Below are 15,374 nucleotides of genomic sequence, written 5' to 3'. Positions count from 1 at the left end.
AGGCTTCACCAACATAAAAGGAAATGGTGAAAATCACCCTTGTTTATCTGCCATTTGTGAAGTCTGAATTATACAGGTAACTATTTGTGATTGAGCAGAATTTTAAGGCACAGTTTTGTATGTTTTAGATTTTAACTAATTAGATGCAATAATTGTATTTGTTCAATTTCATTGCCTTAGAATTGCTTCACTGTGACTATACAGATTATTGTGTGACACTGACTGCAAATACAGTGATTTTGATCCTTTGTTACTCTGGCCACTGACTGACTTTTCAACGTTTGATCTTGCTTATTGAAGGATAATATTTTATGGAGATTTGCTCCTTTTAGTTTAGTCCAGTTGGAGAATTATTGCTTGTAAGTGAAAATGTAAAGAATGCAATTTGACAATCAGTTTTGTGTAAAAATAATGAAAAACTAATAATCAGATCAAAATTAAAAGATGAGATTTATTTAAAATTAGTATGTTTCCTATTCCATATCATGATAATGTCATGTTTCTCAAGCTGAAGTATACCACTGTTTTTCTACTTTGAGTATCAGCCCTGTAGCTCTTGAGCTCAGATGTAGCAAAATAATACTCAAAAAACTGAGTACTTTTGAAATTTAGAAAGAATGCTGTAGTTTGATGTAAGATAGTCCTGTGGTCTGGATCTGATTATATGTGTAACAAACAAGAAACTTTGGTATCAGTAACCTTGAGGAGGAGGAAGAGGAGCAGCAGTAATGAGTTTAAGCACTTTTTATCTTCGTGAATCACCCACTGCACAAATGCTCAGTCTGTTATGGAAAATCATGTCCTGTTTCTAACCCTGCCCCAATATACTGTTCAGTTTATTACACACTGATAAAGAATTTATCACCTGGTTAAATTATTTCTGCAAGATTCACTTCACCAATATTTCAAGATTGAATTGATTGATTTTAAATTTATTTCTCCCGTGCAGCTAACCTCATTGTTTGCTTATTGCCCTTGACAACACTTTTTTTTGATGGAGGAAATCTTCAGTGGGTCAGGCAGGATCTATGAAGTGAGAAAAACAAAGTTAGCATTTCAAACCAGTGATCTTTCACTAGAACTAGGAAAAGTTAGATGTGCAATAGATATTAAGCAAGTGAAGTGAAGCTGGGTGGTGCCACAAAAGCCGAAGGATAGCTCAGAGATAGGGTGGAAGATAGGAGAGATGAAGTAATGAGAAGTGACAGAGCTAGGTTAAGGGCATTGGTAAAGAGACTAGAAATAAAAGCAGCATCTAGTGGAGGTGTGAATGGCAGAATGATAGATAGACATAACCACAAATGAAATGGGAATGTAGCTGAAGTCCTACAATTGAAAAGAAAAAAAAGAATGGATGCCAAGATCTGAATTTGTTTAACTCCTCATTGAGTCTGGAAGTCTGCAAAGTGCCTAACCGAAAGATGAGATGTTGTTGCTCAAGTGTTGGCCTTTGTGAGAACACTGTAGGAAGCTGTAGTTGGAGAGGTCTGCATGTGACCTAGGTGGAGAATTAAAATGGCAGGATTCTGGAAGCTTGGCAAAGTTTGGGTTGAGTGGAGGTGTTTTGCAAAGTGGTCTTCTGTTTTCTATTTGACCTCCTCAGTGTAAACCAAATCTAGAGCTGATTAGAAAACTGTAAAAGAAACATCTCTATTCTAGAAAGGAGGTAGACATAAAGTAGGAAACTGAAGGCTAGTTGGACTAACAAATGTCTTTGTGAAAATGTTGGAATCTGTTATTGAATGAGTAGAAATGAATCGTAGTAATGAGACATTTAGAAAATAGTAATGCAATCAGATAGAGTAAAAATGGTTTTATGAAACAAATCCTGTTTGACAATCTTTTTCATGTTTTATGGATATAACAAGCAAGCTGGATAAAAGGGAGCCAACAAATGTTGTATATTTGGATTTCCTAAAGGTATATGATAAGAGTTGACTTAAAAAGATAATTAGGGGTGGCACGGTGGCTCAGTGGTTAGCACTGCTGCCTCACAGTGCCAGGAACTCGGCTTTGATTCCACCCTCAAATGGCTGTCTGTGTGGAGTTTGCACATTCTCCCTGTGTCTGCGTGGGTTTCCTCCGGGTGCTCTGGTTTCCTCCCACAGTCCAAAGATGTGCAGGCTAGGTGGATTGGCCATGCTAAATTTTCCATAGTGTTCGGGAATGTGTAGATTAGGTGAGTCATAGGGGAATGGGTCGGTGTGGACTTGTTGGGCCGAAGGGCCTGTTACCACACTGTAGGGTTTCTATGATTCTGTGATCAGAGTTAATTGTGTTCGGGGTAAAATTAGTATAGACAGGACAATGGACTATCAGAGCAAACGGTCACTTTAAATTGGCAAACTATTACTAGAGATACCGCAGATTTGGGTGGGGCCTCAACTATTTGTAATCTATATTAAATGACATGTATAAAGGAAATGAGTATAATGTAGCCAAATTTCCGGAAAATGTAACGGTAGATAGGGACATATGTAGGAGCATATGGAGACGAGTAGGCCATTGAACCCCTTGAGCCTGTTCCATCTATTCAATGAGATCATGGCTGATTGGTGGCCTTATTCCTGCTTCTAGCCCATAGTTCTTAATTTTTTGTTAAGCAAAGGTATTATCTATCTTAGATTTAAAATTAACAACTGATCTTGCATCCACTGTCTTTTGTGGAAGAGAGTTCCAAACGTCTATCCTCTATGTGTAGAAAGTGCATCCCAACATCTCTCCTGATCGGTTTGGTTAAAGTTCATAGCATTTTAAAAATCTATGCACCTGAACCCCCAAGTCTCTTTCACATTGACTGCCTTTAACCTCACACCATCTAGAAGGTATCCTGATCCATACTTTTTTGATCCAAAATAGATAACCTCACATTTGATTACACTGAACTCCATCTGCCACATTTCTGCCCATTCACCTAGTCTATCAATATCCCTCTGTAATTTTATGATATCATCTATACTGTCTACAATACCATCCAACTTTCTGTCATCGGCAAATTTGGATACATGCCTTTATTCAAGTCATTAATAAATAAAGTGTATAATTGAGGCCCTAACACCAATCCCTGTGGGACACCATTTTCTCATTCTGTCAATTTGAGTACCTATCCATCATCCCTACTTTGTCACCTGCCACACAACCAAATGCCCAGCCATGTCAGTAATTTGCTTTCAATTCCGTGGGCTTTTGCTTTAGTTTACAGTCTGTTAACTGGGAGTTTATCAAATACCTTTTGGAAGTTCATGTAAACAACATCCACAGATATCCCCCTGTCCACTACCTTCATCACCTCTTAAAAGTTTAATTAGGTTTGTAAGGCATGACTGACCTGCCATGAATCCATGTTGGCTGTTTCTGATTAACTAAAGTTTTTCAAAAATTACCCAATCCTTGATTATAGTCTCCAACAATTTCCCTACCACAGATGTTAGGCTAGCTGTCTGTAATTCCCTGGTTTTTCTCTTTCACCCTTCTGAAAAAGTACAGTGATGTGCAGTTCTCCAATCCAGAGGGATGACTCCTGTATAGTGGCAACTCTGAAAAATTATAGCTAGGGCATAGTCAATGTGCTCCCCTACTTCCCTTAACACCCTGTGATGGAAATCGTCAGCTCTCGGGGACTTGTCATTCTTTAATTCTGTGTTTTACTTGTGTTAATTGTATTTAGTCCCGGTCCCTGATCCACCTTTAATTTCCTTATGACTTCCGGCAAGCGATCCTCCTTTTCTATTGTAAATACGAAGGAAAAGTAATTATTCAACATCGCTGCCATTTTCCCATAGTCATTGACAATGTCCCCACTTTCAGTCTCTGATGGGTCAACATTGCTTCTTTTTTTTATTATTCATTAACAGGATGAGGCATTGCTGACTAGGCAGCATTTATTGCTTATCCTTAATTGCCTAGAGGGTAGTTCAGAATCAACCACATGATCTGTGCTGTTTTGTATTTTTGTAAGTCATTTCATTTTAGGCTGTCTGTTGTCTCTTTAGTTATCCAGGACAGTATTTTCTGTGAAATGGAGTCTTTCCTTCTTTGGTATAAGCTGGTGTTGTATCATGTTAAATGTTCCTTTAAACACCCTCCACTGTTCTTCAGTTGTTTCACCCATTAACAAATTTTCCCAGTTTACTGTGGTAAGTATGTTGTGAAGATGACACAAAGCCTACAGTTACAGTTTTGATATCGTTAATTGGCAGGGATCTACTTGCTCTCGAAGCAGTACAGGGAATATTCACCACATTGATTCCTGGGGTGAAGAGCTTGTCTAATGAGGAAGAACATAGCAGCTCAGGAGATTCAGACTGCAAGTTCTTGCACATACAAAAGTCTGAATGGTCTTGACATCCAGTGCTTAGGAGCTGTTCCTCAAAAGGGAATCTAGAATTAGGGGGCACAGTTTCCAAATAAGTCACCATAGACTTATCGGACCGTAGGGCTGCTGTCTCATGACAGAGGCAACTGCTGGTAGTTTAACCTGAGGGTCACCTAGCTTGAAGCAAGGGGAGAGGTAACCTCAACCAGGTTCCAAATAAGAAACCTTCCATTTAATATTGTTCTGATTTTATATATTTTTTTCATTTGAGTTGCAGCTGTTCATCATTTTGTCATTCACATCTCTTCTCAACGTCTTTTTTTCTTTACTTATCCCATTGCCAATCTTTTTGGTCTGGTACCATCAACTAATCTACTGTTTCCTAATCATGTAATCTATCTTGTCTTCTATGCTGTTGTGCCTCTTGTTCTTTTGCCAATCTTTCCCCTTTCACTTGCTTAAAACTTGATTGCATCTGTATCCCAGTTCTAATGAAGCATCACTGATTAGTAACTTAACTAATTTTTCACTTTTTACAGATGCTATCTAACTGCTGAGTATTTGCAGCATCTGCAGTATTTTGGTTTTGTATTACTGTTTCTGGACAGGTTGGGCCACCTTAAATTAGTTGTTGGAAGTATACGTTTTACCCTCTGGAGTTTCTGTGATCCAGTGATGTCAAGCTTACTGTGGTGTAACCTTTTGTGTCTGCCAGACAACTTCATTGGAGCAATTCTGGGTTTTTCCAGTTTATTTGCATATCATTCTGTCAGCCACATGCCTTTCTATGTACGTCATTGGCAAACTGACTGCCTCCGAAAGCAGCTGAAGACCAGGGAAAGACGATTGTTTGCAGTCAACACTTTTTTTTTGTTGTTTTTGAGTTCTGTTTTAAAATCATACTGTTGCATTGTTTTTCCTTGTCATGTTAATCAGTATTTCTGTGCTTCAGGTAATGTAGTTTTGAACACTAGTTTGTATTTTGGAAGAGTGAGATGAGAGATTCTTAATATTGATACAAGAGCTCTTGAACAAGCAAGAGAATCAGAGTCAAAACTTCCTGTTTTTTTTAAAGTTCAACTTTTGAGAAACGTTGATTTCTGAGCAGTTGATTAAGCTTTAATGTGTTTCAGTAAGTTGGCTTGTTCTTTAAGCCTTCCTCTTGCCTGCATTTCTTCCTCTATTTACAATATTGCATCAGACAGCAACACTCCAAGGAGAACAATCTGGCAAGCTCAGCCATATTCTGTTTCAGAAATGCAGTCTGATTAGCCCAACATTTTTGAAGTTTTCTAGGCTAACTTTTTCAGAAATCTGATTTTCTAGTTTAGAATAGAGTGAAGTATTATTGTTGGGTCTGAAATGTATGCAGTTTATTTCAAATATGTTTGAATCTGGGTATTCTGTGTGCCCCATTGATATGACCCTTACACTTGCATTTCAAACTGAATGGTTAAAGTCAGAGGTTATGTTCCCACTCTGTAGGTGCGAGCATGGTTTGTATCACATCATTTGGTTCCATTCAGTTTTGTGTTATTAGATTAGAGCAGATTTGATTCACTTCACCGCTGCAAATTTTTATTTTGTTTCCTGCTTTGATTTTAACCATAATCTTGGAATTCTGAATATGAAATTAAGGGTTAGAATTTTCAAAAAATGATACAATCAAGCAAAAAAAGTTGTTCCACTAATGAGAGCAGGAAGATTTGAATATTGATTGAGCAGATGTGTACAATTGTAAATCAATGTGCCTGAGCTATAATGTCCTTCAGACACTGGGCTTCTGTTGCCTGTATCTGTCAACTTACTAGTTCATTATTTCATTTTCAGTATTGTATTCAGTGAAGTTTATGTAATGATAACGCAATTGCCTTTGGGTTGCTGCCATTGCATTTCAGAAGTTGGGGCATTGAGGTCAGTTGGTGTGTCAATACTTACAGCAGATAAGTGTGTAAAATGTTTGCTTTGATAGCAAAGGAGAAACTTTTTCACCGCTTCTGCAACAGAGATCAGTGAGGGACTGATGTTACTTTGTGGAAGGAAATGGCTAAACACTCCAGTTTTTCCTCCTTATTAAATTGTTTTATGGTCTAAGGAGTTATTTATTTTTGCTCAAAGTACAAGACAAATAGTGTTTTCTATCATTGAAAGTGTTTGGTGTGTGCAGAAAGTAATCTATAGTCATGATGTTCATTTTGATATTGCAAATCTGCTGCTTCTTTTCACTGTGTGTTCACTACATATATTCGAATATTTAATAAAGATATTTGTGTCTATGTCTGAATATGTAATCTGTGAGCATCTGATTGACTTGTGAAGAGTATTTAAGAGTCAGCCGCATTGCTAGTGGGTGTAGGGTCACATGTAGTTTAGACTAAGTAAAGATGACAGATTTCATTTCCTGTTAATTGAAGTTAAATTCCACCAGCTGCCATGGTGGGATTGGAATCGGTGTCTGAGTTAGCCTGGGCCTCTTGTTTGCTAATCCAGAACACTACAGCATCTCTGCTGGATTAATTGTTAGTATTTGCAGATTCAAATAAGATGCTTTCACATTAGCTAGTCAGTTTTAGATTTTGGGAAAAATAACCATACATCTGTTCCCTTGTTTATCTTGATCTTATTCTGCATCTTGAGTTAGAAACCCTCTTAATATATTGGTCTAGACTTCCGCTGCTACAATAAGTAAGGTGATTTTAGCAATATAAACGGAGGGGGTGGATTTTATGCTCTTCCGCTGGCCAGTTTGAAGGGGGAGAGGTTGCAAATTCCTGTATGTGGCTTTCCCACCTGTTTGAAATTTCCCAGTGGGAATGGAGAAGGTGTCAGGCAGTCATCCTTGAGTCTGTTAGTATTCTTAAGTGGCTAATTTGTGGCCTTCTTTCGCTCATGCCATTATTTTATGGCAGAGGAGGTAGGGAGAAGGCACATCCCATGCCAGGCAAGAATGCCAGCAACTTTAACTCTGTAGGTTGGTGTTGAGCAATATTAGTACGTGGAATCTCCCTTACACACAAATCCTGCCTGCCAACATTTTTAAGTTAATAAGCACCCGCAGGGCAGAGGTAGGATTCTCAAAGTTCTGTGCTATAGATTGCAACATGTAGTTGTTTCTCGTTACCTGTGCTAACTTGCTTTTGTTTATTTGAAAATCTTTTTAGCTTCACTAGATGGTGCAATGAGTTATTCACCTCTGGGCTTGAATTTAACTCCTTATATGAATGAAACAATCTCCTCGTCAGCTGTTAGGCTTTGTAGTGAAGTAAGTTTGCATGATTCTTAATCTAGAATAAACTGGAATCCACACACTTTTTATTTCAAAAACATACTTTATTCATAAAGTTTTATACATAGTCACTTAAGAAGTTTGGTTCTGTACAGTAGCATATGAAGAAACAAACATTAGAGTTTGACTATATCCAGTGAACAAACCAAAGGCATTTCTTACTTGTACAAGACTGTATTTAAATATATTTGAGGCACGAGAATGGTCTCATAACTGAACAGATCCCCATTTAACTTCGGCAGAGAGACCTTAGACAGTGGTCTTTCCCCAGTGTTCCTTAGCAGCAGCAGCAGCAGCCCCAAACTTTAATGTGTCTCTCAGCATTTAGTCCTAGACCTTGGAATGTACCAGTCTGCAACACTTTGTCAAGGTTAACTTCTTGCTCTGGAAGACCAGAGAGCATCCTTTTTTTTCACTGAGTTGGTGATCCTCCAGGCACTGTCAATGTTTGCCTCAGTGTACATCCTGGGGAACAGTCCCTAGAGAACAGCGTCCAGCATCACGGAGCCGCTCAGGGCAAACCTTGACAAAACCACTGCATCTTTCTCCAGACTTCCTTTGCAAAGGCACGTTCCAGTAGGAGATGTATGACAGTCTCAACCCCCCCGCAACTGCTTCGAGAGCAGCAGACTGACTGGGAGTACATGAAGGATCTCACAGGATAGTGCCCTTCTCACCATCAGCTAAGCCATGTCTTGGAGCTTGTTGGAAAGTTCTGGTGATGAGACATTCTGCCAAATGACTTTGACGGTCTGCTCAGGGAGCCACATGACAGGATCCATCCTCTCCTTTTCCCGCAGGGTCTCGAGGACGCTATGTGCTGACCACTAAACTGATGGACTTGTGGTCAAAGATGTTTTTCCTTACAAATTTCTCCATGAAGGACAGGTGATATGAAACAGTCCAACTACTTGGAGCATTCCATGGCAATGGGGCCAGAACCATGCTTCGCAACACCAGGGACAGATAGAACTTCAGTATGTCATGACACGTGGTGTTTGTGTACTGAGTCTATGCGCAGCTTGATGCATCTGCACACAAAGGTGGCCATCTGGACGAGGGCAGCCATGGGCACATTTTCCCCCACCCCATCCAGAGTTTTGTACATGGTGTACTTGTGGACGTGGTCCATCTTGGCCTCCATGACCTCCAGATGAAGTGGAAGTTGGCTCAGTAACTGCAACGGTGCAGTTCTGGGAATGGGCCAGACCTGCACCATGTACAATAACAGAGAGTACCTCACACCTGATGACCAGGTTTTAAACCTGCAATGGAGAGGGAGCAGTGCTCCCAAAAGCCCAGTTTCTGCCTCACCTTAGCAATACACTCCTCCCACGTTTTTGCACTTGCCCCATCCCTTCCGAACCATATTCCTAGCACCTTCAGGTAATCTGTCCTGACAGTGAAGTGGATAATGGATCAGTTGGCCCAGTTCCCAAAAAGTATGACCTTAAGTTTACCTGGACCATCTCTAACACCCCTCTCCCCTTCCTGGACCTCTCTGTCTCCATATCGGGCAACCACCTAGAAACCGATATTCATTTCAAGCCCACCGACTCCCACAGCTACCTAGAATACTCCTCCTCCCACCCACCTTCCTGCAAAAATGCTATCCCCTATTCCCAATTCCTTCGCCTCCGCCGCATCTGCTCCCAGGATGAGGCATTCCACTCCCGTACATCTCAGTTGTCCTCGTTTTTCAAGGACCGTAACTTCCCCTCCTCGGTGGTCGAGAACGCCCTCAACCGTGTCTCCCACATCTCCCGCACCTCATCCCTCACACCCCGTCCACGCAATAAAAACCAAAAAAGAATCCCCCTCGTCCTCACGTACCACCCCACCAACCTCCGGATCCAACGCATCATCCTCCGACACTTCCGCCATCTGCAATCCGACCCCACCACCAAAGACATCTTTCCCTCCCCACCTTTATCTGCTTTCCGGAGGGACAACTCTCTCCGTGACTCCCTTGTCCGCTCCACACTCCCCTCCAGCTCCACCACACCCGGCACTTTTCCCTGCAACCGCAGGAAGTGCTACACCTGCCCCCATACCTCCTCCCTCACCCCCATCCCAGGCCCCAAGAAGACTTTCCACATCAAGCAGATGTTCACCTGCACATCTGCCAATGTGGTATACTGCATCCGCTGTACCCGGTGTGGCTTCCTCTACATCGGGGAAACCAAGCGGAGACTCGGGGACCGCTTTGCAGAACACCTACGCTCGGTTCGCAACAAACAACTGCACCTCCCAGTCGCGAACCATTTCAACTCCCCCTCCCATTCCTCAGACGACATGTCCATCCTGGGCCTCCTGCAGTGCCACAACGATGCCACCCGAAGGTTGCAGGAACAGCAACTCATATTCCGCTTGGGAACCCTGCAGCCCAATGGTATCAATGTGGATTTCACAAGTTTCAAAATCTCCCCTCCCCCCACCGCATCCCAAAACCAGTCCAACTCGTCCCTGCCTCCCTAACCTGTTCTTCCTCCCACCTATCCCCTCCTCCCACCTCAAGCCGCACCTCCATCTCCTACCGACCAACCTCATCCCGCCCCCTTGACCTGTCCGTCCTCCCTGGACTGACCTATCCCCTTCCTAACTCCCTACCTACACTCACCTTTCCTGGCCCCATCCCCGCCTCTTCGACCTGTTTGTTTCTTCTCCACCTATCCTCTCCTCCATCCCTCTTCTATCCGCCTCCCACTCTCTCCCTATTTATTTCAAAACCCCCTTCCCCTCCCCCTTTTCTGATGAAGGGCCTAGGCCCGAAACGTCAGCCTCTCTGCTCCTATGATGCTGCTTGGCCTGCTGTGTTCATCCAGCCTTGCACCTTGTTGTCTCGGATTCTCCAGCATCTGCAGTTCCTACTATCTCTCTCCCAAAAAGTATGGTCTTGCTCTTACCGTGATTTACTTTGACTCCAGAGGCCAGTTTGAACTGGTGGAATCCACACACAAAACTGCTAAGAATCCTCTCTGAGGCAGTCAATTCTGATTTTACTGAAAGATTGCTTAATTCAGAAATGGGGGAAGGGTGGGTGTTGTGATCTCTTTCAGCTATCAGTTCATGTTTTCAAATTATTGCTTAATAAACCAAACACTGCAAAAAGATATTTTAAACAGGATCTCCGTTTGCAAAAGCAAGATATTGGGGTGCATCCCATACTTTCCAGGTGTGCCCTCTCTCCAGTTTGACCACGTACTTCATTAACAGAGTATCTGAATAGCCCAATTATCACATCTGAAGAGTGAGTGGGGCTTTTTTTCTTTATAAAGGCCTAAGGAGATGTATTTAGTTTTTGAAATGATACTCATGGCTGTCAACTTGATTGTATTACCTTGCATTACCTGCTTCATATTCAAGCTTTTGTTTTTTTCTGACTGTGTGCCATTTCTTAGCATTGAATAATTAAACTATACTTGATCTATTTTTACCCATGTCTCAGAATGACGCACACTTGTTTACAGGGCACCATATCTTCAATCAGAACTTCTGCATTTTGAAATTAAAGAAGTAGTCTTAGTTGATTGAGTGAGTTGTATACAACAGTTAAGATAAGATTGAACTAAGGATTTTCCTTGAAAATTAATTACTCATCTAGCATGTGTGTAAGAAACTGTTTACTTGAATGAAATTAATGCGATTTACATGTGGGGTAACTGCTTCCCAAGAGACTAATAACAAGCTCAAACTGACAACTAGACAGCAAAACAAGTTGGAAAACAAATGGATTAAAGTGATTTCTTGTCCTTGATGAACATGAAACTATATATGGATTTTGTTTTGCTTTTTGTTGACCTTATTGTGCTGAGATGTTTTAAAATGGACTTTTCAATTATGATTTTTCTGTCTTTATTGGCCTTTAAAGAAGTTAACACTATCTGACTAAACTTATGGTCAGATGACCAGAAGTTTGGATAAAGGAAAGTTTGAAGAATGTCTTAAAGGAGGAATATGAGCTATAGATATTAGGGAGAATTCTGGCGCTTAGTGCCTAGGCAACTGAAGGCACCATCACCAATGGGGCAGCAATTGAAACTGGGGGTTTACAAGAGGCTAGATTTCAAGAAGCATGATATTTGCAAGGGTATTGTAGCTGCTGGAGATTAGAGATAGGGTTAGGACATGGAGTGATTTGAAAGCAAGGATAAGATTTTGAAACTTAACAGTTGCTTGACTGGGAGCTAATGTGAGTTGGAAAGGGTGTGCACAATGGGGGAACAGAGTTGCTGTGAGTTAAATGTGGGCAATCGACGTTTGGCTAACCTCAGGATTGCAGGAAATAAAACCAGGGAGACCAGCTGAGGTGCATTGGCATAGTCAGGTCAAAGGTAACAGGATACCAATAAGGAACAGATAAAGTCGGGTGATGTTAAGGAGGAGGAAGTAGGTAATCTTAATGGCATGAATATGAATTTGGAGACTCCTTTCTGGATTAGTGCAACACGAAAAGTTGCAAACAAACATTTTTACTCTGATTGCGAGAGAGGGGAATGGAGTCTGTAGCTAGGGAACAGAGTTTGGACCAGGGATGAAAAGCTGTGACTTCAGTCTTCAAAAATTGGAAGGCTTTTCTGTTATTCCAGTACTGGATGTCGGGATAAACGCTGATAACTTAGCAACAGTGAATGAATCAAAAGAAGCGGTGGCTTTGGTAGATTCGGTTATCGTCATTGTACATGTGAAAACTAACACTACACTTTTGGGTGGCGATAGCATGTCGATGGAAAATAAGGAGCCAAAATATATCCTTGTGAGACACCAGAGGTAATAACAGTGTGGTTTTGAGGAAGAGAAGCACTTGAAAGCAATTCTTCAGCTACCATTCTATAGATAAGAATGGAACCTCATGTGATAAAATCTACCCAGCCAGAAGACAGTAGAGTTGGAAGGGGAAGGTATCACCCAAGGTATCAAATGTACAAACAGGTCCCTCACTTAATCAGTCTTTAATTACTTTATGCATGTGATTTTTCATTGGATTAACTATTCTAGTTTGTGCTTTGTGGATTATAATCCGAGTGTCAGAGTGGATTCTTAAATCTGGTAGAAGAGCCAGACTGTTGTTTGCTCTGAACATGTGGGTCCCAGATTCCCTTCAGAGTGTGCTGTACTGATTCGGATGTCTGGCAGCAAGTTGCCACTCAATAGCCCTCAAAGTCAATGATCAACTGTAAAGGAAAGAAAGGCTTGTATGCTTATAGCACATTCCATGACCAATAAATGTCTGAAAGTGCTTTACTAACATTCGTCATGCAATAATGTAGGAACCATATAATGAACATTTGTGCCCCATTCCTTTCTCTATTGTCCATAACATTTGAACTAACAAGTTTAAGGTTGGAAAAAGAGTTGGGCTAGCTGGTGTGGTTAAATAGCATTTGACAATAAGTTCCGGATGGTCCAAGTATTCAGTCCTGGGATACTGCAGCGTTGAATGGTGAAACATCTATCAAAGGGTAAGTTAATCATTTTAACCATGCTGTCACAAATAGAAATCTATGCTGAAGGCAAACACTAGACAAGATTCATTTCTAAATTGAACTGCCTCTGGTGAAGGATTAATTTTTATATGATGCTTTAATGTGTCTTAGTTGTTACTGTCATGAATGACTTGTGCCTTCAAACAAAATTCTTTTCTGCAAGGGCCTTTTATTAATCATTTTTATCACAAGATATTCCTATATATTTAATAGGTTTTGATCTTTCTTTTTTAATAGTGTGCAATGCTAAAGGGCTGTATAAATCTCCTTTTTTGTTTGAGCTTTTTTAAAAAAAAATGCTACGTCATGAGCTATTTATTCTTTTACTTGTTGCTTTTACAAACATTTTGGAGTTTTTTCTCAGCTTCAATATTTCCCTTGCTGTATGAAAGAAAGTCGAATATTTTGAGTGTATGCATAATGAAGTCTTGCCTCAGTAGTATAGGAGCTTGGTTAGACCACACTTGGAGTACTGTGTATAGTTTTGGTCTTCTATCTCAGGAAAGATATAATTGCCATTGAGAGAGTGCAACAAACATTCACCAGACTTGTTCCCAGGATGGCGGGACTGTCCTATGAAAAGAGAGTGAGCAAACCCAGTCTGTATTCTCTAGGGTTTAGAAGAATGAGCTGTAATCTCATCAAAATTTACAAAAACTTAAAAGGGTAGACAGGGTCGATACAGGTAAGATATTTGCTCTGGTTGGGGAGTCTAGATCCAGTGGCGCAATTTAAAAATAAGGGAGATGCCACTTAGGTCCAAGATGAGGACAATTTCTTATACTCGGAGGATTGTGAATCTTTGGACTTCTCTACCACAGATGGCTGTGGAAACTTGTTTCTTTTGTTGTTTAAGGTAGTGATTGATAGATTTCTGATTGCTGTTGGCATTAGGACTTATGGAGATGGGTGAATAAAAGTCATTAAAGTGTTGGATTAGTCATGAACATATCGAATGATGGGCAGACTCAACAGGCTGAGCGGCCAGTACTGTTCCTATATTCCTATTCAACCACTGCCATTAAGTTGGTCTGTTTGTGGAATACTGCAGGTGCTGGAAATCTGACATAAAAACAAAATGCTGGAAACACTCTGCATGTCAGACTGCATCTGCCGTCACCTCCATTTAGCAACCCTTTTATCTTTGGCTGTGAGCATCCTTACAACCTGTTCCTTCTGTCTACAGCTTAAAAAACAGTTTTCCAACCCCTTTCAGTTCCAAAGAAGAGTCGTATTGGATGTGAAATGTTAAATCTTTTCCAGTACTTTATTTTTAATTTGTGATTCCCGGCATCTGCAGTGTTTTGCTTTTATTGAGACATTACAGTAATCTCCATCCCTCCCACTTATTCTTTGTTATATTACTTGTATTTGAATGCTCCCACTTGAGTGAAGAGAAATGGCAGATAATGTTGCGTGAGGAAATTGAGTAATCTGTTCGCTTCTGTTACTTACTGCTCAAGAATAGTGCTGACACAGAAGGAGGGCATTCGGCCCATCATGTCCACAATAATCCAGGCAGTCTCAATCCTAGCTCTATCCCTGTAGCCATTCGGGATTATTTCTATCAAGTGCCTATCCAGTTTCCTTTTGAAATCTTTCATAGTCTCTGCTTCTACATTCACATAAGCAGCAGTGAGTTCCGCGTCATCCCCATTGCGTAAAACAGGAAAAGTTCTTCACCACAAAAGATCTCTTCCTGCATTCTGCTCTTTTCGCTCCACCCACTGCCTCAAGTATGTCTTTCCAAAACCTTCAATCTATGCTCCCTAGTCCTTGTACCGTGAACTGATGGGAACAACTTTTCTTTCTGTCTTATCCAAGCCTTTCAATCCTGCGTGCCTCTAGCTAGTATAATTGGCTCTTTGGGGGCTGGGGGTTTGAAGTTACCCAGTTTATTCATCTGCTTCCTGTTTACTTATCCCTCATGACGAGAAACAAAACTATTTTGATTTAATTAGTCACATTTAATCAATGGGCATTTGGTGAAATGAGTACTTATTATTAAATTAACAGTAATAAATGTATTTAATTTTAATGATATGATATCCTGATGTGTGGTGCCATAAAGACCGTTGTTGATTAGATACAGTTTTAAATTATAGGTGCTTTCCCTTGATTGCTAAGCCCACTTTAGTTGGAAACAGGATCAGGAGTAGGTCATTCCGCTTATGCAGCCTGCTCTGTCATTTTCTAGTATTAAACCCCATCGACTTTGTTACTTTCAATATCTAGAAATCCATTGAACGCTGTGATGAACATACTCAATGATTAAGCTCCACAGTCC

General features: G+C 40.7%; 1 protein-coding gene across 3 annotated transcripts in view; it reads left to right on the top strand.

Moving 5' to 3' along the window:
- Positions 1-15,374, top strand: part of traf7 (TNF receptor-associated factor 7) — a 58,476-nt gene that overhangs the window by 6,423 nt on the left and 36,679 nt on the right. The window contains exon 1 of one of the 3 annotated variants that reach the window (XM_048609558.1): positions 5,135-5,267. The exons of the other annotated variants lie outside the window; for them this stretch is intronic. The gene's annotated coding sequence lies outside the window, so the exon portion shown is untranslated. Of the gene's footprint in view, positions 1-5,134; positions 5,268-15,374 lie in introns of those variants that run through there. 3 annotated transcript variants of the gene reach the window in all.

Source organism: Rhincodon typus, chromosome 21 (genome assembly GCF_021869965.1).
Source record: "Rhincodon typus isolate 14 chromosome 21, sRhiTyp1.1, whole genome shotgun sequence".
NCBI lineage: Eukaryota > Metazoa > Chordata > Chondrichthyes > Orectolobiformes > Rhincodontidae > Rhincodon > Rhincodon typus.
This window is presented reverse-complemented; position numbering and strand designations above follow the sequence as displayed.